A 7,182-nucleotide genomic window follows, 5' to 3' on the forward strand; every position below is an offset into this window, starting at 1 on the left:
AAACCTCTCGTCCAGCTTATGACTGGTGAAGTTTCTGCCGTTAAGTGCTGATAGGGCACGCAGCATCTTCCTGTTGTTCTGAGCATTGACTGCTGTATAGTGGTGTTTCAATTGTGTCCTACTCTAACTCCTCCTTCCCCAGGATCTCCACGCTGTGGAACTCCTCACCTCCCTCAGTTGTCTTCCTGCAATTGAAAGGCTTTTCAAATCCCAATTTGGAGTTGACAGCTGCTCTTCTTTGATTCACTTTGTCTTCCCTTTCTACCTTGTTTGTGTCCACCATGGGCTTTGACCTTTCACTGAGGGTTCTCTTTTTTTTTAAAAAGCAGAGATGAAATGTAAAATATGTGTGGTGGTGTTTTAGGAGTTGGTACAAATGAAATATCGGTATTCCATTATAAGCTCTGATGTTTTCAACAAGAACTTGCATTTATATAGCGCTGTTAATGTAGTAAGACGTCCCAAGGTGCTTCACAGGAGCGTAATCAGACAAAAATTGACACTGACCCAAAGGAGATATTAGGAGGGATGACTAAAGGCTTGGCCAAAGAGGTAGGTTTTAAGGAGCGTCTTAAAGGAGGGGAGAGGTTTACGGCGGGAATTCCAGACCTTAGGGCCTAGGCAGCTGAAGGCATGGCCGCCAAGAGTGGAGCAATTAAAATCAGGGATGCACAAGAGGCCAGAATTGGAGGAGCACAGAGATCTCCGAGGGTTGTAGGGCTGGAGGAGGTTACAGAGATAGGGAGGGGCGAGGCCATGGAGGGATTTGAACACGTAGATGTGAATTTTAAATTTGAGGCTTTCCCTGACCGGGAGCCAATGTAGATCAGTGAGCACAGGGGCTGATGGGTGAACGGGACTTGGTGCGAATTAGGGTACGGGCAGCAGAGTTTTGGATGAGCTCATGACTAGGAGAGTATTTTAATAGTCGAGTCTGGAGGTAACAAAAGCACGGATGAGGGCTTCGGACACATCGCCTACTTTTGGCTTCTGCATGCATCAGATGTCAACCTGTGTCTGATATGAGCCACAAGGACCATCAAATGACATTATATTCATCGGTCTACTTTTGTTTCCCTGTCTTTACGTGTTAACCTTGGCTCGGTGGCACTCTTGCCCCTGAGGGTGTGGCTTCAAGCACCGCTCCAACACTTGAGTGTATAATCTAAGCTGACACTTCAGTGTGGTACCGAGGGCGGACTACTTTGTTGGAGGTGTCGAATTTCAGATGAGATGCTAATCCGAGGCCCTAGCTGCCTCCTTAGACGGATGTGAAAGATCCTGTGGCACTATTTGAAGAAGAGCAGGTTAGTTCTCCCGGTGTCTTGGCCAACATTCCTCCCCCGCCCAACATCACTGAATAAGCGGATTAACTGGTCGTTTATTTCATTGCTGTTTATGGGACCTTGCTATATGCAAATTGCCTGCCACGTTTGCCCGGAAACGAACGGTGACCATATTTTGAAAGTAATTGGCTTTGAAACAGTTTGGGATGTTCTGAGGCTGTAAAAGTGCTCTTTATAAAGGCAGGTTTGTTCCATCTCGCTCTTATTTCTCTTTCTCCCTTCAGTTGCCTTATCTGGAGGCTTTACACGCGTTCCCTGTTTTGCTGTTTTTTTGTTCTGCTGGCCCAAAGTCATTCCATGGGCCTGAGCAAAATCAAATAGTGAGAGAAAGCCAGTGACAGATACGGAAGTAGAGTTATCCCAGCATTCATAGTGATGGTGATGGCCCTCTATTAAAACTATAGGGCCTGTAGATAGTTTAAGCCTTCTATTTTTCATTCCTCAAGTATGCAAATTGAGAGCGGGACTGGAGAGGAGCCAGTGTGAGACCTTTGTTCAAGAATGATAAACTGTGCAACTATAATCCAATTAGTGTTTGTGGGCAAACACTTAGAATCCAAAATTAGTGAGCATTTAGAAATGCATGGGTTAGTCAAGGACAGCCAGCAAAGATTTGTTAAAAGATAAGCCGTGTTTTGACCAAAGAAGTGATCAATTGGATAGATGAAGGGAATGCAGTAGATGTAGTGCGTGTGGGTCTTCAGAAGGGGTTCAGCGAGGTGTCTCACAAGGCTGGTTAGATTCAGGGGCATGGAATAAGAGGAAATGTAGCAGCATGGATAGAAAATTGGTTGACAGGAAAGGAAACATAGGAGTAAATGGATGTTGCTCAGACTAGAGAAGGCTGGAAGTGGTGTATCTTGTGGCTGTGCTGGGTCCACTTTTGTTCTTGGCATATGTAGGTGATTTGGTGTTGGGTCCTTGAGAGTGGACAGTTCCATAGACACTGGTGGCCTTGCCAGCACCTCACTTATTTTCCATATATGAACCGATATTGAGAGTGTTGGCAGACTCTGAGCTAGAGGTAGTTGGGGTGGGTGGGGGGGAGGGGGGGGGGAAAGAGAAATTAGCCAGGTTCCCGCTCCTGATCGAGGTCACGTGAGGACTGGATTGGGTGCTGCAGTGATATGCCGAACACTCAACTAGGCTTCTGAGGCGCACTGCCTAGACCTCACGTGAAAAATAATAATTTGGGTGAAGTAACTGAGTAGCTGGAGTGTGAGTCAGCTTGTGCTGGAGAGGAGGAAAGAAAATTGGAGGGAAAATGAACTAAAATAAAAATGGAATCACAGTGAGGTGCTCTTGATGTAATTGTTTCTTGTACCATTGGCAGCAGTATTGCTTCCCGATTTGCTGCTCACGATACTATAATTGCCGTGGCTCAGTGATAGAGCTCCATCCTCTAGGTCAGAAGGTCGTGGGTTCAAGCCCTACTCCCCAGATTTGAGCACATAATCTCAGCTGACACTTCACTGCAGTACTGAGGGAGAGCTACGCTCTCAGGACTTTCGGCTAAGATGTTAAACCGAGGACCCGTCTGCCCCTTCAGGCGGACGTAAATGATCACACGACCACTATTTGAAGCAGAGCAGAGGAGTTCTTGTTCCTGGTCAACATTTATCCCTCAATCAACACCTAAAAACATTATCTGGACATTTATCTCATTGCTGTTAGTAGGATATTGCTGTGTGCCACATAACAGGAACTGCACTTCAAAAGTAGTTAATTGGCTGTAAAACACTTTGGGACGTCTTGAGGACCTGAACGGTGCTATTTAAATGTGTTCTTTTGTTGGGGCTATCCATACACTTTGTGCACTGGTCTAGATGTCATTGTTTCTTGTGACAGCATTTAGCATGAAGCATTGACCAGGTATAAACCGTTGCGCTCCTTCAGGAGCTGTGCTTAACTCCTTTGTTAAACCAGGGGAGAAGAATTGGATGCGTTGAGGGGCTGGATATGTATCTACACTGGACCATGAGACCCAAGATCAGGGCCAGTCATGCAGGACCTGACCAGGATTGAAGAGGATAGAATTACATAGAATCTACAGCACGGAAACAGGCTATTCAGCCCAACAGGTCCATGCTGGTGTTTATTCTCCACATGAGCTTCCTCCCACCCTCTTTCATCTGACCCTATCAACATATCCTTCTAGTCCCTTCTCCCTGATGTGTTTATCTAGCTTCCTCTTAAATGCATCTATGCTATTCGCCTCAACTACTCCTCATGGTAGCGAGTTCCACATTCTTATAAGAGCAGACAAGGTAAAACAGGAAGGTGTTTTTTGTTGACTGCTGGTTGTGTTTTAAAAGCCTGAAGTTTGTAGGAGGAAGAAAGAACTGAGAGGGGAAGGGAGTTCCACAGTTTTCAAGAATTAGAATAGGAAACAGTCTTGTGGCTCAAAACCGCACTTGGAGGATGCAGTTGGAAGAAAAGTGAGGGGGCAGCATATTTGGTGCCTAGGAAGAATGAGAAGTTCAGAGGAGCACTGATCATAGTAGTATTGATTAAATTGAGACATGAAAGGTTGGAATGGAGAAGGAAAGGTTCGAGGCCAGAGAAGAATCACTTAACAGACGATTTTACATCTTTGTCAAGGAGTCTTAATCTCTCCAGCATTGAGAACAATATTACTGACTGCAAGATTATTCGATAATAGTTTGACAAGACTGACATAGCCAATGCTAGACTGCCAAAGAATTGAACATATACCCACCACTAGACTGCCAATGAATTGGACTCCCTACCTAATACTAGATTGGCAAGGAGAGTTGGACTTGTATCCAATATTAGATTGCCAAGGAATTAGATCCACACCCAATGCTACACTGCCAGGGAATTGGACTCCTGCCCAACACTACATTGCCAGGTGATCAGGTAGGACAGAATGATCCAAGTCTTTAAATGTTATTTAACTTGGACTGTGAGAATAGAAGGCACAGATGTTAAATTAATGAGTCAAAAGAGACTATAGATGGGAAGTACCCTTCCTATTCAGGCTAGTGAATCAATGGTAAATGCTGTGCTAATTAACTCCTTCAAAACAGAAGAGCTGGATGAATATTGGGCTGAGAACAGGATTGCAGGGATAACCATAAGTAAGTGATTCACAAGATGCAGTGGATCATGCTGGGACTGGGAGAGGGTGAGAGGTGAGAACACTGTTTGTAAAAGACAACAAACCATGTTAAACTGTGGCAATGTGGGACTGGAATATTGCTTAATTACCTTTTAAATAGGCTGGCGAGTTCACTGTCAGGACTTGCACACGTGGAATGGCCATTTAGGCAAGATACTGGCTGGTTCCTGGCACCTATGGTGCACTATCCCAGAAGGGCTGGTGACACCATGGGGTGCCGGGGTGAAAGGGTAAAATTGGTTTATCAGTGCCAATTCACAAAATAACTCGTGTGTAGTTAAACATAGTCGACAGTGTAAGGCATCACAAAAGGTGTCACCTGTGGCTGAGTGGTAGCACTTTTGCCTCTGAGTCAGGAGGTTGTGGGTTCAAGTCCCACTCCAGAGACTTGAGCATATGACCCAGACTGACACACCCGTTGCCAGTGCTGAGGGAGTGCTGCACTGTCGGAGATGCCATCTTTCGGATAAGACATTAAACCGAGGCCCTCGCTGTCCTCTCAGGTGGACGTAAAAGATCCCATGGTGTTATTTCGAAGAAGAGCAGGGGAGTTCTTCCTGGTGTCTTGGCTAATATTTATCCCTCAACCACCATCACCTTAAATGACCAGATAATTTGTTTTTTTTATCACATTGCTGTTTATGGGACCTTGCAGTGCTCAAATTGGCGGTTGCGTTTCCTACATTACACAACTTCTAAAGTATTTCAGTGGTTGTCAACCACTTTGGGACATCCTGAGGTGGTGAAAGGCGCTATGTAAATGCAAGCTCTTTCTTTTATATTGGATTGTGCTGCCGCTTCCGATGTGGGGTATGTTCCAAAAGTGACGGTGCCATCAACTGGCCATTCCTGATGTGTAGACCCAGACAGTGGGTATCAGCACTGTGGGTGCCTCTATATCAGAGCCTGATGCTCGTACATGTGCACACTTTCCAGTAGGACTCACTGTGCAGCAAACCCTGATCGATTTTCTTCCCCCTCCCTCCCACCCCAAAGTTCAGGGGCTCCCAGGCTAATCGTATTGTGGGACAAGCCACGATTTCCTCCAGCAAAACCTCAGGAAGAATGAAGCTGTCGCCTTCAAGCCTCATGTTGGGAACGTATTTTTGTAATAATACATAGACAAAGGTTGCAGCCCCGTGCCTAAGTGCCAAGAACGAGTTCCAAACATGGAGTCAAAGGCTTAGAGGTTTATTAAGGGTTAAATGAACAGACACACTTATGGTCAACACCAAGATTACATAAGATGGTGCCAGAGAACAGCACGTTAGTTAGTTGAGCGCTCTCTCTCTCTCAACTGTCTCTCGCTCTCTCACTCTCTCTTTCCAATTACTTTTAAGCTCAGCTCAGAGGCCATTATATCACCTTCTCCACGACCTTCGCTCTTGGTTTCTACATTAGGTATCATTAGCTCAACATATTAACGTAAACCACTTTCTCTATTTACATGTACAGAAAAGAATAAACATATCCATGTGAATAAATGTATCCATGAGAAGATTAAAATTATCCAAGGCTATTTTATACGATGACAGTTACAGATTTGTTGATATTCTACAGATATTGCCTGCCAGCTACATTTGCAGATGCTTAGTTTCTATGTGTTTAACTATAGAGCTAATATAAAATGGAACCTAATATAAATAGATTCTTCCACTGTCTCTCGATCTTGATCTCTGACATATATCCATACTGTCACCACCGATTCCAGCTCCCTACTTGCCCTCTGGCTCAGGCTTAACCAGACTGTGACTTTGGCATCTGATCAACTTATCCTCTCCATCCTAAGACCACCTACTTTCATCTCTGTAACATCGCCCGTTTCCGCCCTGCCTCAGCTCATCTGCCGCTGAAACCCTCATCCATGCCGTTGTCAACTTCAGACTCGACTATTCCAATGTTCTCCTGGCTGGCCTCCCATCTTCCACCCTCTGCAAACTTCAGCTCATCGAAAACTCTGTTGCCCGTACCCTAACTCGTGCCAAGTCCCGTTGACCCATCACCCACTGTGCCCACTGACCTACATTGGCTCCTAGTCCCCCAACGCCTCCAAATTAAAATTCTCGACCTCGTGTTTAAATCCCTATGTGGTTTCATGCCTTGTTATCTCTGTGACCTCCTCCATTGCATTCCCCCCCACCGCCCTTCGCTCCACCATTGTCACGGCCATGCCTTCAACTGCCTGGGCCCTACACTCAGGAATTCCCTTCCTAAATCCCTCTGCTCTTCCATCTCCCTATCGCCCTTTAAGGATTTTCCTTAAAACCCAGCTCTTTGTCAAATCTTTTGAACGCTCTTCCTAATATCTCCTTAGCATCCATCTTTTCCTTATACCCCATTCAGTACCTCGGGACTTTCTTCTACATTAAAGGTACTATATAAATGCAAGTTGTTGTAGTAGTAATACTCCTGCTACTCCAACTGGGAACTTTTGACCTCTTGTGGATCAGTTACACTCTGCTTGCACCAACTGAGCCAGCGTGGGAGCTGGGAGAGGCAACTCAGTGGGTCAGTAATAATCGCGCACCCACAAAACACCCTCTCAGTCTCTAACCTCCTCCAGCCCTACAACCCTCTGAGATCTCTGCGTTCCTCCAACTCTGGCCTCTTCTACATCCCCCAATTCCTTTGCCCCACCATTGGCGGCTGTGGCTTCAGCTGTCTAGGCCCTAAGCTCTGGAATTCCCTCCCTAA

This window comes from Heptranchias perlo, chromosome 21 (genome assembly GCF_035084215.1).
Source record: "Heptranchias perlo isolate sHepPer1 chromosome 21, sHepPer1.hap1, whole genome shotgun sequence".
NCBI lineage: Eukaryota > Metazoa > Chordata > Chondrichthyes > Hexanchiformes > Hexanchidae > Heptranchias > Heptranchias perlo.